At 38.7% G+C, this 21728-nt stretch overlaps 1 long non-coding RNA gene and 1 pseudogene across 1 annotated transcript in view; both read left to right on the top strand.

Annotated features, from left to right (window-relative positions):
* Nucleotides 1-13331, top strand: part of LOC120243699 — a 39972-nt gene extending 26641 nt beyond the window's left edge. Inside the window, exon 4 of the long non-coding RNA XR_005531377.1 lies at nt 13241-13331. This is a non-coding gene — a long non-coding RNA (uncharacterized LOC120243699). The remainder of the gene's footprint in view (nt 1-13240) is intronic.
* Nucleotides 13332-14951: 1620 nt separating this feature from the next.
* The window catches only part of LOC120243680, a 51978-nt pseudogene continuing 45201 nt past the window's right edge, over nt 14952-21728 (top strand).

Genomic DNA, 21728 nt, shown 5'->3' with positions numbered 1-21728 from the left:
CATAAAGATTATGTTATTAAATTATTACTTTCCCATCTATCACACAGCCATGTTGACTATAGTCAGCAGGCTATACATCACATCCCTAGTACTAATTTATCTTATAAGTGGATGTTATTTTACCTTTTGACCATCTTCCTTCAATTCCCCTCTCCCTACCCCCTGCCTCTGGTAACCACAAATATGATCTTTTTTTATAAGTTTGATTTTTTTTAAAGATTCTGCATATATGTGAGATCTTACAATGTTTGTCTTAATCTATCTGACTAATTTCCTGTGACATAATGCCCTCAAGGTCCACCCATGTTGTTCCAAATAGTAGGATTCCCTCATTTTTATGGCTAAATACAATTCTGTTGTGTATATATACCACAGTTTCTTTATCCATTCATCCATTGATGGACGCTTAGGTTGTTTCCATAGCTTGGCTATTTAAATAATGCTATGATGAACAGAGGGGTACAGATACCCTTTTGAGTTCGTGTTTTTGTTTCCTTTCAATATATTCTCCGAAATGGAATTACTGGATCAAATGTATTTCTATTTTTAATTTTTTGAGAATCCTCCATACTGTTTTCCGTAGTGGTTGTACCAGTTTACAGTCTTACCAACAAAGCACAAGGGTTCCCCTTTTCTCACATCCTTGCCAGCACTTGTTATCTCTTGTCTTTTTGATGATGGCTATTCTAACAAGCTTGAGGAGATCTCTCATTGTGATTTTCATTTGCATTTCCTGAATGACTAAAAATGTTGAACATCTTTTCATGCACTTGTTGGCCTTTCATATATCTTTTTTAGAAAAATATCTATTCAGATTTTTTTGCTCATTTTTAATTAGATTATTATTATTATGACTATTGAGTTGTATGAGTTCTTTATATATTTTGGATGTTAACTCCTTATCAGACATATAGTCTGCAAATATTTTTTTCCATTCCACAGGTTGTCTTTTAATTTTGTTGATTGTTTTTATGCTGTGCAAAAGCTTTTTAGTTTGATGTATTTCTACCTGTTAAGTTTTTATTTTATTCCTAGTGCTTTAGTTGTCACGTGAAAAAACTACTGTCAAGACCCATGTAAAGAAGCTTTTCTCCTATGTTTTCTTTATGAGTTTCATGGCTTCATGTCTTATACTTGTCTTTAATACATTTCAAGTTAATTTTTGCAAGTGGTGTAATATAGAAGCTAATTTCATTATTTTCAATGTGAATATCAAATTTTCCCAGCAGTATTTATTGAAAAGACTGTCTTTTCTCCAGTGAGGATTTCTCCTTGGGGCAACTACTTTCTCCCCTGGTATGACAATTCCCATCCCTTATGTAGTTTTAAAATGTAGCTATAGTAAAGTCATTAAAAAAATAATAAAGAGCTAGATAAGTTCCTCAAAAGCCACTTTAAATTTAGATGAAGAGCAGAAAATGTTCTTTTCTTCTTCTTTTTTAATGTTTGTTTAGTTTTGAGAGAGAGTGTGTGCACATGCACTTGCATGAGAGCAGTGTAGGGGCAGAGAGAGTCCCAAGCAGGCTCCCTGCTGTCAGCACAGAGCTTGACACGGGGTTTGAAACCATAAACCGTGAGATCATGACCTAAGCAGAAGTCAAGAGTCAGATGTTTAACTGACTGAGCCACCCAGGTGCCCCACAGAGAATGCTTTTAATAGCAAGTCTGAGCATTCATGTGTGGAGGTCTTCCTCTAGACAAAGGTTGACCAGTCTTCAAAATTAACATTATGATTAGATGCTCCCACAGAGTTCAATGAGCAGGGACCCAAGAAGGACTTGCCTTTGCTATTTCCTTTATATGCACCATCTGGCACTTGGTGCTCAATGAATATAAGTCCTTTTCCTTTTGCATTTTATAAAATATTTCCACACATCTCATTTCATTTTTCTATATATTAAAAAGAAAATTCCAAGGAATAAACTGTTATCATACTGATACATAAGAATCTTTATTCAGTAGGGTTGCCTGGGTGACTCAGTCGGTTAAGTGTTCGACTTTGGCACAGGTCATGATCTCACAGTTTGTGGGTTTGAGCCCCGCATCAGGCTCTATGCTGAATGTTTGCTCAGAGCCTGGAGCCTGCTTTGGATTCTGTGTCTCCTTCTCTCTCTGCCCCTCCTCCCATCACACTCTGTCTCACTCTGTCTATCAAAAATAAATAAATGTAAAAAAAGATTTTAAATTAAAAAAAGAATCTTTACTCAGTAAAACTGAGAATGACTTGATAATTCTGCAGTTCAGTCTCTCTAACCTGAATGTTCTGGATTGCTAAATCAGTCATGTAGGACTTGGTCATGTGTCCCTCTGGCCTCTGAGCTGTGATGATGACAGAAAGTCTATAGGAAAGGTCTTCTTGCATTAGAGTCGAAACTGAGCATGGTTCCCACTTAAGACCCATGACAGTTTCTGTGTAACAACATTGAACTTTCCTTGTGCAATAGCTTGGGCTACTACTGTTAGTCCCTTTATCCCTAGGATTGAATGGGTAACATTTTGTATTGCAAAAATATACCAGTTGTTTAATTTGACAGAGTTTTCAAAGAAAGTCTCATGGAAAGCCTCAGGCATGAGGTGGAGAAGTGGAGTTTCTAGAACTGAGCATTTGTATAAGTGAAAAAGAGCTATGAAAGTTTATCAGACATGAAGAAAAGCAAAGCATGGTGCGATCATGTCATACAAAGGAAACCTGTATGCAAGTAGCATGAAGGGAAAATAGAAGATGAGGTTAAACTAGAGATTCAAAGTTCAGATGATAGAGAATACTAATCAGGAAGAACTTGCAGATATAACGTGTTTAAAAAACATTCAACTATTAAGAAGGAAAGAAATTGGGGCACCTGGGCGGCTCAGTTGGCTGGGCATCTGACTGTGTGGCTCAGGTCATGATCTCACAGTTCATGAGTTTGAGCCCCACATCAGGCTCTGTGCCTGGAGCCTGCTTTGGATTCTGCATTTCCTTCCCTCTCTGCCCCTCCCCACTCACTCTGTCTCTCAAAAATGAATAAAAGTTAAAAAAAAAAAAAAGGGAAGAAATTATAAGTAAAGCCATATGACTTTTTTTTAAAGACATGTTCTTGTGCCTTTGTTTCAGGTTCCTTTCAGTCTGTGAAAAGAAAAGGGAAGGAAAGCACAATGGTTTGAGTTACTCCGAGGAACTACAGATCTCATGTTCTCTAAAGGAGAGCAGGAGGGGGTGCCTGGGTGGCTCAGTAGGTTAAGCGTGCAATTTGGCTCAGATCATGATCTCACAGTTTGTGAGTTTGAGCCCTACATCAGGCTCTCTATTGTCAGCACAGAGCCCACTTTGGACCCTCTGTCCCCCTCTCTTTCTGCCCCTTCCCCATTCACATTCTCTCTTTCTCTCTGTTTCTCTCTCCCTCTCAAAAAAATAAATAAATAAACATTACAGAAAAAAAAAAGAGTAGGAAGATTACATCCAAGAACAGTGTGGGTGAATTGTTTTTCCCTCAACTAGTGTCTGACATGAGAAAACTAAGAAAATTTCCTTATTACACTGAATTCAGACCCTTACAAAATCAGAATCCTGTATATCATGAGATGGTTAAATTAGGCCTCCTAATTGCTTCTATATAATCACCTATAAAAAACAAAATGGCATTCTGATAAGCCAGATTACCTGCAAAACAAATTTAAATGGATCTGCATTGGATCTAGTATTTATATATCATACGTAATATCTATATATTCTTTTAGTTCATTCAATCAATATGTATAAATACCCTACTATATGCCAGCACTAAGGATATAGTGTTAATAAGACAGATATGATGATCCCTGATCTCATGGAACTTGCAGTCTCTTGGGGGGGAAATAGGCATTAAATTAACAATGCATTCACTTTTACCTGTATAACTTTGTTTAAAAAAATGAACAAATATCTTTTGAGGTTTTATGCAAGGTGTAGGAGATATCAAAATTGCCGTCCTCAAGAAAGTGAAAGTTGAAGCTACTTGGTGGGAATGTATTACATTGGTAAAACTTTTCTAATTACTACTTTTTAAAACAAATTTTTAAAGATTTTATTTTTAAGCAATTTCTACACTCAACATGGGGCTCGTACTCACAGCTTTGAGATCAAGAGTTGCACACTGAGCCAGCCAGTTACCCCTCTAATTGTTACTTTTAATGACCAGTAATGCTGGACATTTCCATTGCCTCATAACATGATCCAACTCAAATACCCTTTATGTTTAAATCCCCATTTCAATCCACTTGCACCTATTACAAAATACTATCACTTGTTACCACTGAAGGCTAATTGAAAGAGTCTATGAATTCTTCCACTGAATAGAATTTCTCTGCCATATTGAACCTCAGCTGACATGAAACAGACCTATTCATTTCTGTTTCAGAAAGTGGAAAGCTACATTTTCTTTGATCTGAGGGTTTATGGAATACACAAGTTCTGAAAATCCCATTTTAGAAAATGGCATGGTAGAGAACCTGAACATAAAGACCTTGGTCCAATAACTTTATGTCTAGGACAAGAGATTGGATTGTAAGAAATGAATTACCTTACATTTATGGCTTAAAACGTCTCTTTAAGGCAATGTCACTAGAGGCAAAGGTAAGCTGATCACACTGCCCTCAGAAACCATCAGAGGGACTATTTCTGAGTCATCAGACAAATAAGAATTTCTGTCTTTTGAGTTCACCCCTCTAAAAGGAAGGTCTCAAACATATAGAGCATTTAGGTTTCTGGTCCCAATTTTGGAGCTATATAGTCATTCATTGCACATATTAGCTGACAATCATCAGTACAAGAAATCCAAATGTCATGACTAAGACTACTAAGTCTACTAAGACTACAACAATTTGAGATGTATTACCTTTATATAATAATTTTAATAATGAATAACCTTTTGAAAGTTTACTCTGGGCTTCTCCACTTAAAATAAAAGAAAAATATGAAACTCAAATAGGATTTCCTAAATAATACCATAGTGTTCCAAATTTGGAAGTGTGTATTTAAATAAAAACTTTAAAATTTTAACAACTGTTTCATGGATTTTTTTTCTTAATTGGCGTGCTCAAGGGAGAACAGAGGTATGTATAGTATGCTGGTAAACTGCTTTTCTGAAATAAAAGCAAACACAAAAAACCAACAACTCTGATTTCAAGTCTTTTCTGATTTCTTTAGTATAAATACCCCTACCATGGCCAATTTCAAGTTACCGACCTGAAATCACTGAACTTAGAGTTGGAAGGAGATGTGCACAATCAGCTCTCATGAGCCTGTGGAAGCCAGCTGCAGCACTGAACTACTGCAATCTGGGGGACTTTTATTTATAATAATTTATTTTTTGTAAATTTATTTATAATAAATTAATTTTTTTGTTGTTAAAAAGCTGAAAGTCTACATTTTTTTTCTGTGATGGTTCTTAGAAAATCCAATTTTTTGAAAACATATAACCTATGTTTTGTTTTAATATTTTATCAAACTAAAGATTCCTCTTATAAATCTTTTCAGAGCTGCACACTTTGAGGTGATTTAGGTTTAAATGTTTTCCCTAATGAGAAATAAAGATGTAAATGTTTGTTAGCAAGACAGTGATATTAGAAAGACTTGTGCTGCTCAACTTCGCAGTAATGTTTCTATTCCATTGGATAAGATAAACTTACATTTAAATTTATATTTATTTATGTCCACCAGATGGCAGACATTTCACAGCAACCTTACAAATAAGGCACATCTTCATTTCTACAAGGCTGAACAATAATTTTTGAAGATGCTAAAGGAAGTTGAAAGCACTTTGATTAAACAACAAATGCAGGAGCACATTTGCAACTTGGATTGTTCTCTTATTTTCCCCACTCTAGCCCACACCTTTCTTTGGGTTCCAGAGGGCATTATCTGAGTGCTCTTTTCTGATATTTTTATTACTGAAACATCTGAATTTGAACACGGTTGAAACTGAACTTTGAATCTTTCCTTCCCCTTCCACTTCTCTTTCAGCCTTTTCTTCCAGCTGCTCATTTCAGAAACCCTCAATAATTTCACATTTCCTGCTTTCTGTATTGAATTCATGAATCCTACTGATTTTTTTAAAAAGTTTATTTTAAGAGAGAGAAAGAGAAAATCTCAAGCAGGCTCCACACTGTCAGCCCAGAGCCCAGCGCTGAGCTTGAACTCACAAACCAAGAAATCATGACCTGAGCTGAAGAAATCCAGAGTCAGACACTTAACCAACTGAACCAACCAGGTGCCCTAATCCTACTGATTTTTGTCTATCACCTTTCCTTGGGATGATTGTCATATCCTTCTAATTCATCTCCCTTCTATTCTTCACACAACAGAAACAGCATAGTTTTAAAATGTAAATCAGGAGCACCTGGGTGGAGTCAATTAAGCTTCTGACTTCAGTTCAGGTCACAATCTCGCAGTTCCTGTGGTTCGTGTGGTTCATGAGGTCAAGACCCACTTCGGGCTCTGTGCTGACAGCTCAGAGCCTGGAGCCTGCTTCAGATTCTGTGTTTCCCCCTCTCTCTATGCCCCTCCCCTGCTTGCACTCTGTCTCTCTCTCTCTCAGAAATAAACATTAAAAAAAATAAAAATGTACAAATCAGAACATGTTATTCTTTTAAAAAAATTTTTTTAATAGTTTATTTTTGAGACAGAGATAGAGCATGAGTGGGAGAGGGTCAGAGAGAGAGGGAGACACAGAATCCAAAACAGGCTCCAGGGTCTGAGCTGTCAGTCCAGAACCCAATCCAGGGCTCAAACCCACAAACCGGGAAATCATGACCTGAGCCAAAATTGGACTCTTAACCAACTGAGGAACCCAGGCACCCCCATGTTATTCTTTTTAAATCCTTCAGTGACTTCCATAAACTTGAAGAAAATGTTTTTCTTTCACTGTTGACTTTTTTTTTCAAGGTATTTAGCATTAGCTTCTTATATATTAAAACAGAGTCTCAGAATGAAGTAGTACATGTGAGCGGGTAAAGGGAAAAGCAATAAACTGCAATAATTCTGGTTTGGTTCTCTAGTGTAGTGCAGGTGTTGGCAACAGAAAATAAGTTGTTACTTTAGTGTCCTTAGAGTCATAATCGACATGCTACTTACAACAGGAAAATTATTTTCTTGTCTACCTCAGAGAGGTTCAAGGCAGATCTTAGGACCTTATTTTGAAGGTATGAAAGTCTCTTGAGAGAAATTGTGAAGAGAACTTTAGGATGATGGTTAGATCTGAAGACAATAATAGTAAGTGCTTTTACTAGAAAATGTTGAAATAAATCTGCCTGAGTGTCTTGGGAGGATTCTTCACTGTTATCAATAGCTGTGTATAAATAACCACCTCAACTCAGTAGCCCAGAACAATAGTTATCATTATCATCACTTATGGCTTTGGAGGCGAACTAGACTCAGTCAAGCCAGGCTCTTGTGGTTGCAGGCAGACTGTGGCTGGAGCTAGAATCGTCCTGAGTCCTCTGCATCCACATGTGTACAGGAGATGTGGGCTGTTGCCTGGGATGTCAGCAAGGGCTTTTGGCCAGAACGTATAACATACCCTTTCTGTGTGACTTGGGATTCTTCAGAATAATTGCTCAGTGTGGGAGTATAAAGATCTACTCCTTTTGGCCCATCTTGGGCAGTGCAGAAGGGCCATTCCAGCTCTAGACCTCTCTGTAGCATCAGCCAAGGCTGTCATTGGGACTGCATCACAGCAGCATCAACTTCTCCCTCTGTCTACTCTTGCTTCTTTGCCTTCCCTTCCACAGTTGCTGATCCCAAGGGATCCCTTAATGAACACCATACACATTACCTTAGTCTCAGAGTTGGCTCCTGGGGGACCCAGCTTATGACAACATGGGAACTGCAAATTCAGTAGGGAAAGCTAGCTAGTAAGAGCCAAATGAGCTTTAACCATATGAGGCCAGTCAGTATTGGTGCCAGAATTTCCATTTGGGGACATTGGGAGCAGCATTCTCTTTTGTGTATGTGTGTATGTTTGAGGATATTAGGGTGGGGGAGGGGAACTCACATCGGGAGCTTTTTTTTTTTTTAATTATATTTAAGATTTATTTATAATCATAGTAGCAATCATAGTAGCACAGTCACTTTCAAGGGCACCCTTTTAGATAGGATGCTTTTCTGGATGTTTACTCCTGAGCTGCTAAAATATCTTTTTTTTTTTTTTTACAAATAGTTTATTGTCAAATTAGTTTCCACATAACACTCAGTGCTCATCCCCAAAGTGCCCTCCTCCATGCCCCTCCCCCCTCCCCCCCACATCCATCAGTCCTCAGTTTTTGTCAGCATTCAAGAGTCTCTCATGGTTTGCCTCTCTCCCTTTCCCCCACCATTTCCCCCCTTCTTCTCCCCCTTGGTCCTCCGTCAAGTTCCTCCTAATCCTCCTATACGTGCAAACATATGATATTTGTCCTTCTCTGCCTGACTTATTTCGCTCAGCATAACACCCTCAAGGTCCATCCATGTTGCTACACATGGCCAGATTTCATTGTTTCTCATTGCCATGTAGTATTCCATGGTATAGATAAACCACATCTTCTTGATCCATTCATCTGTTGATGGACACTTAGGCTCTTTCCATGTTTTAGCTATTGTGGAGAGTGCTGCTATGAACATTGGGGTACATGTGCTCATCGGGAGCTTATTTTGAAGTTGCTTGTATATAAGTACACTATGACTTCATTGTATATTTATTTGTCAGGTTTGTCTGGGCAGCTGCTAGAGTTAAAGGGATGAGAATAAAAGCCCCTGCATACATATACACATTCCCTCACTCCATCCTTACCACTCTTTGGATGACCGCCTAAAGGTTGGCTGAAGAAGTTGTGCCATTCTCCAGAAATTCTTGTAAAGAGCCGAGGAACTTAGCATCATTGGTGGTGTTTTGTGGCCGGGTATGAACAAGAGGAGGATCGTGGGGGCAGAGTCATACACGGCATGACAGAGTTAATGGAGGGCACATGAACCAGTACATTCACTGCCTAAACTACTGTTGTCCTGTAGGAAAATTCACTTGATGACGTTAAGAAGCTTGTTGAAATCTGTTTGCGAATCAGTCAAACTCAGAATTTCAAAACTCATTATCTCCCAAATATTAACATAATTTGCTCCCTTTATTTCCTTTAGATCTTTGTCAAGTATCACCTCAAAGAGGCTTCCTTGACCATTCTCTCATTCTATTTAAACTAGAATCTCTTGCACTCTTTCCCTTCATACTGCTTTTATTTTCCTTTACATTGCTTATCACCACCTGACATAATTTTATGTATTTACTTGTTTATTAACAGTCTCTCCCACAGGAATGTAATCTCTGAAAGGGGAAGGAATTTGTTTTGTTGGTCACTGTATGCCAAGCACCAGACAATAGCAGAACATAATAGATATTTGTTGATTGAATAAATGGGCATTTTCTTGAGTAATCAAAATTTCTTAAATTCTTTATATTCCAAATTCTCCCACAGATGGAAAGCATAGGCAACACCAGCTTGTTAATGAGTGGTTACTAAATGGAATTTATTTCATATCTATGAAATTTAAAAAATAAATAACTATGATAAAATAGAAGAAAATAGATCATTTGGTAAAAATCAAACATCCATACTCAAACGTTGTTATATTGAACAATATTTTTTACTCCCCAAGTTTTCTCCCTTGTTTCTCTTCATAAGACAAGGTAAGACCATTGCTTCTCAGTGCTTATGAGCTTGAAAACACACTTCTAACTTTTAGTGGGATGTTCATATGAATCAGAATTGCATATTAGCATATGAACTTGTTTCTTCCAAATAAATCAGTTGAAATGGGAACGCTAATTTATTTGAGTGAGGTTGTCATTACTGTTCTGAAAACACCAACCATCACAAATAGACAATAATAGCTTGAAATGTACTGATACAGAGTTTAATGTATTTCCAAAGTAATAAGGTTACTTACCCTATGAAATGTATAAAGGCAATAATATGGAATGGAATCATTTTGTGAGAATGAGGGACAGACACTCACCTTGGGAACCAAGATGGGCCAGTGAGACTCCTTCCCTGGAGATTTGGAATCAGGACTGAGAATTTCAACTGTCTTGAACTCTAGAGAGGGAGTTGTTGATGGTGGGTATTTTCTGTCCTGTGGCCTAGAGAACACAGACAGCTATTGTGCAAGAAGAGAGAAGAATGAAAACTTGGAGGGGAAGCAGAGACCCGGAATAGAGAACCTCTTTTGATTTCCCATTGGTGCTTGGGGCCCTGATCCTGCATCTCTGCTATTTTCCCCTTTTTTCTCTTTCTGTGTAGCTCAGCTGGGTCTCTATCAGTTGCCATGATTCCCTGAAATTTTTCAGAAAAACAAAGAAGGGGAGAAGTGTTATTTCTTCTCTTCTAGAGAAGCAGACATTGTTCAGCAGTATAAAAATATTTCTGATAAGAGGTTGAATCTAGAATGTTCAGAAAAGTATCAGTCTAATTTTCCTGTTAGCCTGGAGCCTGCTTCAGATTCTGTGTCTCCCTCTCTCTGCCCCTTCCCCACTAGTTGTCTGTCCTTCTATCTCTCAAAAATGAATAAGTATTAAAAACATTTTTAATTACCTCTCTACTTTTTAAAAGGTAATTAAATATTTGTGAAGTTTCTTTGTTAAGAAGAGTTTTAGAATGTCTTTTTCCTCTTATGCACAAATGAATAGCAAATCTTTGTTTTTTGGTTTCCTTATTCAAATAGGTGAGAGCTTTGTCTCATTAACTGGGACCAGTCAAGGTTGCAACTACTTCTCATTTCAAACTTTCCTTAATTGTTATCACTCAATTTATTTTCATTAAATAAATGAAATGAAATAAATTTTCATACTTTCCATCCCTTAGTACTGGGGAAAGTATTTTAATTCCATGGGTCTTTATTTCCTATTATTTCCCAAAGAATATTAAAAGACAAGGGTTTTCATATCTGTAGTATAAACTAGCTGCTTATCGGGATCCTAGGAGGCTGAGTATGAGTGCTACTTGAAGAAAAAATAATTTGATTTTCACAGTCTCTTAGAAGAGCATAAAATTCTGTAAAATTATTTTATCAGGAAAGCAGACTGGCTTTTGTGTACATATACAAATATTTATCTTATCTCATGTGCTTGAATGGTGTATCCTGGATTTTAGAGATCTGCTTCATTCCAGACTTGTTTGTTTGATACATAGCCCAGGCCTGACCAACACAAAGCAACCAAGGGAGCTAAGTTGCTGGTGAATTGAGGCCTTGTATCTTTGGTGAAAGTAGTCAAAGGTATCCCTTAAATGGAGGCTGCCTACAGTTTCTCAAATGCAAGTGTTGGGTTTTTGGGTTTTGTTTTGTTTTGTTTGCCATATTTATCCAAAGACTAGATTTTTGTCTTCTCCTTTCTTTATTACTCTTGGTCCATACTGGGTCATCTACCTCTTTTATCTTAGCCATGCAGTTAAAGCACAAAACTTTTATAATATATTTGAGGAAATCTCAGTGCACATATATACAAAAAGGTAATCTGATTCACAGAGTCTAATTTCTTCATTTTCTTCCAGTTCATATGGAGAAATCTCTTACTTTTCCTGATTTCTTATGAAGTGAGATTTCTTTCCTTCATTATTTTTCTAGGTTAACTTTTAGGTTCAGAATGAAGTTCATTTTATGGCAGCTTATAACATCCTGTATATGTACATATTTTAAGTCTCTTACTCATTGAAGCTTATTCTTAACCAGTCCCTATTTTTCTGGGGTGTATAGGCTCTGGACAATTCCCTTGATTTTTTCCTTTTTAAAAAGGAATATCCCAATTGTTGGAGCTTTAAAGCCACCTAGCTAGGGGATGGAGAAGCCATAATTCAAAGCCAGGCAGTCTTTCTTGAGCCTGGAATCTTAGTCATTGCAGTACCTCTACTAAAGAATGGACATGGGATGGGCATGAGGCAGAGGACTGAGGATAGGAGAGAGGTTCCAGTGCATTTATTCCAGACAAGTTCAGGGATCCTCTTGAGAGGAGGTGTGGTAATTTTAAAGGTCAGTTTTAAAATAACAAAACCAAAGGCAAGGTGGGTACGATGTTTGTTTCATCACTGTCTTCTAATAAGATTGTCTTGTAGTATTAATTGTGGAAAATACTATGATACCAATTCCAAATCTTCTTCATATTTTCTTCTTGTAGACTTTCAGGTCCATATGAAAATAAGATTCTTAGGTAATCTTTTTTTTTTTTTTTTTCTTTTCAGTTCCCAAGTAGAGCATGCAGATTGGTACCCTCTTCCCCCACTGGGCACATACCCATGAGTGCATGTGTGCACTCACTGCCACACCCCTTCATACACAAACAAATCCATTCTTTATATGACGTATGCTATAATTAGCTCTTTAAAAACTACCAACGTGCAAACTTCTCTCATTTTCATTTCTTTCCCTCCCAGGTCTTCCCAGTTCTTGCTTATTTACTCCAGTAATATTAACTTACTTGTTCTAGTCACAGTGCTTTGTAATAAACCACCTCCAGCTTAGTGGAGTGAAACAACAACAGTCACTTTATTATGCTTTCTGTGAGTCAGGCTCAGGGACTCTCATGCCAGTGACATCAGACAGTGACTGAAGTTTAAACAGTATTGGGGGCACTTTAGGGCTATAAAAGTGTGTTACACTTTTTTTTTACACCAGAGTGTTACAGCCAAAAAGACAGAAACTGGATCACCTTTAATGACATACCCTTAGAAATCATATAGTGTCACTTCAACCATATCCTTTTGATTATAAACAAGTCAGAAGCCTGCTCAGATCTGCTATCCCATTGCTTTCTGCCACGCCATTGGTGATAAGGCCATGATGGAATCAGGTCCAAAAGGAACCTCAACTAGTGACCTAGTCCAATCCTCTATTTCATACAATGGTTAATTACTCTCTGAAAAAAAATCTGTTATTTATATTGACTTTCTCTTCAAATTTCATTTTATTTAAATATGAACTCCAACAAATTTTGCACTTAATTTTATTTTTAAAAATCATATATGTTTTTGCAAAACTACTAAAAAAATCTCAATATATCAATTAATAATTACTTTCAAGGAGTTGACAGTTTAGATGAAACAGGATAACCATAAACACAGGAGAAGGACAAGCCCAGGCCCATACTATAAATAAGAGCTCAAGAAAAGGACAGTTTAGGAAATAGAAACGTCTACTTAAAGACCACATGAGGGTGGGTTTCTCATGATGAGATTAATGTTGGTGCTCCTTCTCTCTCTCCCTTAGCTCCCCAACCCCATATGAAGATACAGCAAGAAGAGACCATCCACAAACCATGGAATCTACCAAACTTGATCTTGGAATCCCCTGACTCCAGAACTGTAAGAAATAAATGTCTGTTGTTTAAGGCACCAGTCTACAGTATTTTGCTGGCTTGAATTGACTGACACTAAGGAAATTGAATATTTGGATTTAAAAATGCAGTTTCCCAGGGTGCCTGGGTGCCTCAGTCAGTTAAGCATCCGACTTTGGCTCAGTTCATGATCTTACAGTCTGTGGGTTCGAGCCCCATGTTGGGCTCTGTGCTGACACCTCAGAGCTTAGAGTCTGCTTCAGATTCTGTGTCTCCCTCTCTCTCTACCCCTCCCCTGCTCATGCTCTATCGCTGTCTCTCAAAAATAAACTTACAAAAATTTTTTTAATAAAAATAAAAATGCAGTTCCCCATAGGAAAATTGATTTCAATGATTCATTTCTGAGATGATGCCATTAACTGAATCCATAATGTAGTTGAATATTAAACATTTCATAACTTAAAAAAGTTACAATGTTGGTTTTTAAATAAAATGGATAAGGGGCGCCTGGATAGCTCAGTCGGTCAAACGCTAACTCTTGATTTTAGCTCAGGTCATGATCCCAGGTTCCTGTGATCTACCCCTCATGCCGGGTTCTGCATGAGGTGTGAAGCCTGCTTAAGAGTCTCCCTCTCTGCCCCTCCCCCACTCACACACGCGCGCAAACACACTCTCTATCAAAATAAATAAAACATTTATGTTTTTTAAATCAAACAGGTAAATAAAGCATTTGTCTATGAAACAGGAGTCCTGGGTTCAGTCCTCTGTTCCGCTCTTCTCTGTCTCTGTGAATCTGACCAAATCATTTTATCTCTCTGGCCCTCAATTTCTTCACTTGTAAAATGAAAGGGTAGGAGAGGTTGTGGGAAAAGTATATTTTAAAACGATTCCTTCCCATCCCATACCCACTAAAAGGAACTGAAAGAAGCCAATTAGAGAAGGGAACTTTATCCACACTGGACCTGAGAAATGCCTTAACCACATACCACAAACTCTGAAGAACATGATCACAAGCGAGCAGGGCAGCCAGCCTACGGTGCAGGGCGCTCGTATTCCTGCACATGTGCAAATCATGGACGTAAATTTGAGGCCCCTCCAACTCTGTTCAGTTTAGAAGAATGAGGGCTTCAAAGGATGGAATGTGGCCTTCAGGACAAACAGCATGCTCCTGCTTTGTGTCATTGCCCTGCTAAAGGTCTCCAGGAGACAATGGCATGTCCAGAAGTTCTATTTGGGATGGATGGGAGGCTGCAGTTTGGTTAGAAGGGGGGCCTTAGAGATGATTTTGCAAAGCACTTTATATCAGACTGAGAAAATGTCAAAGGTCAAGGTTAAAGAAGTGGGGAGAGAACACCTCTGAAATTATGGGGCTAACAATCCCTAGGTCCCTTTCTAGCTCTGCCATTGCCAAAACTAATAGGATAGGAGGAGAAAGCCTTCAATAAAGGAGATATTTATTTTTTCTTCTTAGAAGCTACTTGAAGGGCAGTAGTGGGAAATAATGCTGAAGCCCTAAGCTCAGAACAGCTGACAGCTTTGCCCTCCTTTGTGCCTTACTTGGTGTCCCTAGTGTAACAAGAGGAGTGGGGAATTAGGGCCATGCAAATCTAGCAGTTAATCCATTTCATGGTTAACTCCTGTCTAATGGACAGACAGGAGAGTTGTGCAGGTTTTGGCATCACTCAACACAATCACAACTGGTATTAGCAAAGAGTGAAGCCAAGTTCCAGCCCCGACAGGATCATCTCTTTGGCAAATGATTTGAGCAGCAGCATAGCTGTAATTCTTTACGGCTGTGACTGTAGTAGATGAAACTGGATACCACCTTACTACTGGTCATAAGAACTCTAGACACCCAGCTAAATCTTTGGTGATACCTGAGGAAACCGCAGATCTTGGCTGAAAGCTAAGATGAAAAACTTCTAGAAGACCCAAATGTTCATTTGAATATTGAGGAATTAAAGAGTTTGGTGGAACGTGTAGAACTCTACAGCCTTCTCATACATTGCTACTGGCAGCCTCTGGATACACTTCACTCTAAAATCCCAAATGACACCTCAGAGAAGCAAGATGTTTATTAAGCTACCCAACTATCATATTAATTGTTAATTGTATCTTGTTCTGCTTTCTTGTGTGTGTGTGCATGTACACATACAGACACACACACACACACACACACACACACACACACATAGTATTTTCCCTGGAATGTACAGGGTTCTGTTTATAAATACAAACTTCCAGGATTTAAATGTGATTGACGTGATAGAATGTCATGTAAATAAACCAATAGCACAACAATAGAGAAGTGAGACCTGCCAGAGACATGGCATCCCTAATTGTTGAGGGAGCCCATCCTAGCTACCAACATAGGCCTTCCTTTATGTATGAGAGCAGGGACTGTGGAGAAAAATGTAGAATCGGGAAGGAGGCCCAGCCAGACAATCAACAAGTGGCTCCCTATGAAATGGATTTTAGGTGGCAAACAGAGTAGCACCTTAAACAGAAGGATTAAGTTCATAATGGTCTCTGTGGCTCCTTCCGACTCTAATATCCTAGGACTAGATGGATAAGAAATCCTTATCGGGGCGCCTGGGTGGCTTAGTCGGTTAAGCATCCGACTTTCGCTTAGGTCATGATCTCGCGGTTCGTGGGTTCGAGCCCCGCGTCGGGCTCTGTGCTGACTGCCAGCTCAGAGCCTGGAGCCTGTTTCAGTCTGTGACTCCCTCTCTCTCTGACCCTCCCCTGCTCACGCTGTCTCTCTCTCTCTCCTAGAAATAAATAAAACATTAAAAAAAAAATTTAAAAAAAAAAAAAAAAGAAATCCTTATCTTGAATGTCGGTGCTTAGCAAAACATAGATTTAAGTGAAAGTGAATGAAGTGGTCAATAAGGACTTGATGATGATTCTGAGAGGGAATCTGAACAACTTTTAAACACATTAGAATCAAGTTTTCTGTTATCATTGCTTTGACCCCCCAATATTGAGACTCTTCTGCAGGAAGGCCAAGAGCATGATCCTCAAGGTGGTAGGCACATGGGAAGGACTCTTTTGAGTTTGCAAATGGAGCAAAGAATGTGGGAGTGAAATTTTCCTGTGAGTGAGTCAAGATTTGGAAGTGAAAAGAAAGACCAGTTAAAAATAGCGTGTAGGCCACCGCCTGCCCATCGCCCCCAGGAGGGTCCTCTGCTAAAGCCAAAGTAGGTCACAGTGGCTGCAGAGATGAGAAGGCTCTTGAGGCAGACGCTCCCATATCCTACCGGTGCTCACTCCCTTGGTGCCTTGCCCTCACTCTCCTCCATGTCCTGGTCCTGGAGCCCTACCAGAGAACGAAGAGTGATCCAGAAGGTGAAGTTGGCCGAGCAGACCAAGTGCTCCAACACACCCACCTGCCTGAAGGCCATGATGGAGCCTGCTCTAGGTGGCCTATAAGAACATCTTTAGGGATTTGAGGTGCCCCTGGAGAATCTTCTTGAACATGGAGCAGAAGACCAACACCTCTGATAAGAAGTTGCTACTGATTAAGAACTACTGGAAGAAAGTAGTGTCTGAACTGAGATCCATTTGAACCACTGTCCTGAAATTGTTGGAAAAGCACTTAACAGCCAATGCAACTATCCCAAAAAGAGAAGTCTTTTATCCGAAAACAGAGTTTACTTCTAGAAAACTTTGTTGCACATGATAAAGATTGAAAACAAACTATAGATAATTTTGGAGGAGCTTCCCAAAAGGCATTGATATAAACAAGAAGGAGATGCAACCACACACCCAATCCACCTTGGACTGACTCTTAACTTTTCTGGACTTTACTATGAGATTCTTAATAACCCAGAACTTGCCTGCACATGTTTGTTGCTGTCATTGTTGTTGTTTTATTGAAGTATTATTAACATATAGTGTTATATTAGTTTCAGGTGTGTAACATAATGATTTTGCATTTCTGTACATTACTCAGTGCTTATCATTGTAGGTTACTCTCAATCCTCCTATATGCCCCCCTATTTCCCCACCCACTTGCCCTCTGGCAGCCACCAGATTGGTCTTTGTGTTTAAGAGTCAGTTTTTTGGGGGCACCTGGGTGGCTCAGTTGGTTGAGTGACTCTTGATTTTGGCTCAGGTCATGATCCCAGGGTCGTGAGATTGAGCCCCATGTTGGGCTCTGCATTGAGTGTAGAGTCTCCTTAAGATTCTCTCTCTCTCTCTCTCTCTCTCTCTCTCTCTTCCTCTTTCCTTATCCCTCCCTCACTCTCTCTCTCTAACATAAATAAAATGAAGCCAAAATGTCCATTGACTGATGAATGGACAAAGAAGATGTGGTATATATGTACAATGGAATATTACTTGGTGATTAAAAAAAATGAAATCTTGCCATTTGCAAAAACATGGATGGAACTTGAGTGTATTATTCTGAGCAAGATAAGTCAGTCAAGAGAAAGATAAATATCATATGATTTCACTCATATGTGGAATTTAAGAAACGAAACATGAACATAGGGAAGGATAGGAAAAATAAGATAACAGACAGGCAGGCAAATCATAGGAAATTCTTAAATACTAAGAACAAACAGAGTTGTTGAAGGGAAGGAGAGTGGAGGGATGGGCTAAATGGGTGATGGGCATTAAGGAGGACACTTGTTGAGATGAACACTGGGTGTTGTATGTTAAGTGATGAATCATTAAATACTACTCCTGAAACCAATACTACACTATATGTTAACTAACTTAAATTTAATTTTTTAATGTTTATTTATTTTTGAGAGAGAGACAGAGTTCGAGTCGGGGAAGGCAGAGAGAGGGGAGATACTGAATCTGAAGCAGGCTGCAGGCTTGACCCAGAGCTCAAACCCCTGGAACTGTGAGATCATGAACTGAGCTGAATTCTGGTGCTTAACCAACTGAGCCAGCCAGGCACCTCTACTAACTTGAAGTTAAATAAAAAATAAAATGGAAAAAATGTTTTAAAAAGAGTTTTCTTTGTCTCTTTTCTTCTTTCTTTCTTTGGTATTTGTCTCTCTCTATTTTACTTATTGCACTTAGCATTATACCCTCTAGGTCCATCATCTGTGTTGTTGCAAATGGCAAGATCTCCTCCTCCTCCTCCTCCTTTTTCTTCTTTTGGCTGAGTAATATTTTACCCCACATTTATCCATTCATCTATTTTTTAAGTTTATTTATTTACTTTTGAGAGAGAGAAATATGAGCAGAGGAGGGTCAGAGAAAGAGAGGGAGAGAGAGAATCCCATAATGACAGCATAGAGCCTGGCACAGGGCTCAATCCCACGAACTGTGAGATCATGACCTGAGCCGAAATCAAAGGTCGGATGCTTAACTGACTGAACCACCCAGGCACCCCTACCCATTCATCTACTGATGGACACTTGTGTTGCTTCTATATCTTGGCTACTGTAAATAATGCTGCAAAGAACATAGGGGTGCATATATCTTTTTGAATTAATGGGTAAATACCCAGCAGTGGAATTACTATTGGATCATATGGTAATTCTATTTTTAATTTTTAAAGGAACCTCCAGACTGTTTTCTATAGTTGCTGTACCAATTTGCATTCCCACGAACAGTGCATGAGGGTTCCTTTTTTCTCTACATCTTCTCCAATACTTGTTTCTTGTCTTTTTGATTCTGGTCATTATGACATGTGTAAGGTAATGATATCATATTATGGTTTTGATTTGCATTTCCCTGATGATTAGTGATGTTGAGCGTCCTTTCATGTGTCTGTTGGCTATCTCTATGACTTCTTTGGGAAAATGTCTATATGAGTCCTCTGCCTATTTTAATCAGATTATTTACTGTTCTCCCTTCTGGTGTTCAGTTGTATAAGTGCTCTATATCTTTTGGATATGAACTCTTTCTTGGATATATCATTAACAAATATCTTCTCCTATTCAGTAAGTTACCTTGTCATTTTATTGATGGTTTTATTTGCTGTGAAAAGGCTGGTTAGTCTGATGTAGTCCCAATAGTTTATTTTTGCTTTTGTTCCCTCACTGGAGTAGACATACCCAGGAAAATATTTCTACGGCCAATATCAAAGAAATTACTCCCTAGGTTTTCTTTAGGAGTTTTATGGTTTCAGGTCTCACATTTAGGTCTTTAATCCATTTCAAGTTCATTTTTGTGTCTAGTGTAAGAAACTGGTCCTGTTTTATTCTTTTGCATGTTGCAGATTAATTGACCATATGTATGCATGGATTTATCCCTGGACCCTCTATTCTGCTCCATTGACCTATGTGTCTATTTTTGTGCCATAGCTATAACCACTTTTGACGGAGACATCACAGAACTTAATGCACCGAATGAAGACTCATATAAAGTCAGTACTCTTATCATGCTGTAGCTTAGTGACAATCTAACATTATCGACAGTAGACAATGCAGGAGAACAATGTGAGGTACAGAAGGGATAGAAAACTAAATGTGTCCAGGGTGTTATCCCTTTTTTCCTTTAAGAAACCTTTTTACATATCTCTGTGTCTCACTTGGATTTTCTATAGCAGAGAAAGTCATTCATGTTTATGGAATCATCCATTTGGTATTTCACAGTAGATTACATTTCTTAGAGTAAGTGTTTTACCATAGATGTATCATAAGCCATCTCTTCTTCAGATGTAAATGATATATGTTGACTATTGTGTGGAATAAAATGGAAGAAAACTAGAAGAAAAATGGGGTGGCGTCGGACAAAATCCCACCAGAATATGATTATAGGAAAGGTACTGAGTCAGATAGTTTCCAGTGCTGGCCAACAGGTGGCATTAGAGTAGCTTGAATGCCAACTAGAACAGAGGGTGGAAATATTCAGGATCAAGGCAGCTTTTGGGCGAATGTGGGGGGAGGCAGTGTGACTGGCTGTCTATATTTAGAGAAGGGTAATCTCTCTAAACTGTTTATTGCTTGCAGCTAGGAATATTTCCACATACAATTGAAAGCACTGAACCTTTCTTTGTTTTGGTTTTTTTCCTTTAAAATGGATATAACCTACCTCATAGTGTTATTGTGATCAATGAAGAGTTAATGTATGTAAATGAACAGTGCAGATTACAGAATAAACATGCAACAAATGTTAGTCAGTATGACTGCACAATGACCATGAGGCACATAGTGACCATGTGTAATATCAACAGGTATTAGTGGATGCATAAAAGTACAGGATACTCATAAGCCTGATATTTATAACTGAGACTGCCTAGCATTGAAACATCTGTAGAACATATTGGTAAGGGAATAATCATTCATGTTGGTAATGTGATACTTTATTTAAAAAGGTATATAATCTCAGGGTGCCTCACTGGTTTAGTTGGTAAAGCGTGTGACTGATCTTGGAGTTGTGAGTTCAAGCTCCATGCTAGGTGTAGAGATTACATAAAAATGAAATCATTAAAAAAATTTATTTTTAATGTTTATTTATTTTTGAGAGAGAGAGAGACAGAACACATGCAGAGAAGGGGCAGAGAAAGAAGGAGACACAGAATCTGAAGCAGACTCCAGGCTCTGAGCTGTCAGCACAGAGCCCAATGTGGGGCTCAAACCCACAAACCATGACATGACCTAAGCTGCAGTCAGACACTTAACCAACTGAATCACCCAGGTACCCCCAAAATAAAATCATTTTTTAAAAATGAATATAATTTCAAGAATCCATTGAAATGGTATCTCTTTGGGGCGCCTGGGTGGCTTAGTCGGTTAAGCGTCCGACTTTCGCTTGGGTCATGATCTCGCGGTTAGTGGGTTCGAGCCCCGCGTCGGGCTCTGTGCTGACTGCCAGCTCAGAGCCTGGAGCCTGTTTCAGTCTGTGACTCCCTCTCTCTCTGACCCTCCCCTGTTCACGCTGTCTCTCTCTCTCTCCTAGAAATAAATTAAAAAAAACATTAAAAAAAGGGCTCTGTGCTGACTGCCAGCTCTGAGCCTGGAGCCTGTTTCAGTCTGTGACTCCCTCTCTCTCTGACCCTCCCCTGTTCACGCTGTCTCTCTCTCTCTCCTAGAAATAAATTAAAAAAAACATTAAAAAAAAACATTAAAAAAAAAAAAAAAAAGAAATGGTATCTCTTTGAGTATCATTAAGAGTTGTATCTTTGAGTATCATGTAAGAGTTGTAATGTATTCTTCATTGAATCTTTCCAGAGAGGTGTTGTATCCATATTGCAAAGCTCGGCAAACCTGTTTTGGTTTATTCCTTAGGTAAGATGTGCCCGTCCCTACATGTTTGCCCAGACACAGGTCTGATCAGCTTTATGAACTCAGTTTTATCATTACCTAGAAAGCAACTGAGAAAAGAGGCTAAAATTTGTTTTGCTGGTCTAAGCTTGATAGTCAGTGGACTGGATGAGGCTCTAGAGTACTTACTTAGCCATCAAACTGCATTTTCCCTTCCTAAATTTTGACTCCAGGAGTTCAGCTCTTAGAA

The sequence above is a fragment of the Hyaena hyaena genome, unplaced genomic scaffold, assembly GCF_003009895.1.
Source record: "Hyaena hyaena isolate Hyena2069 unplaced genomic scaffold, ASM300989v1 scaffold_352, whole genome shotgun sequence".
Classification (NCBI taxonomy): domain Eukaryota; kingdom Metazoa; phylum Chordata; class Mammalia; order Carnivora; family Hyaenidae; genus Hyaena; species Hyaena hyaena.
Note: the sequence above shows the minus strand (reverse complement) of the source record. Positions and strands in the feature narration are given on the sequence as shown.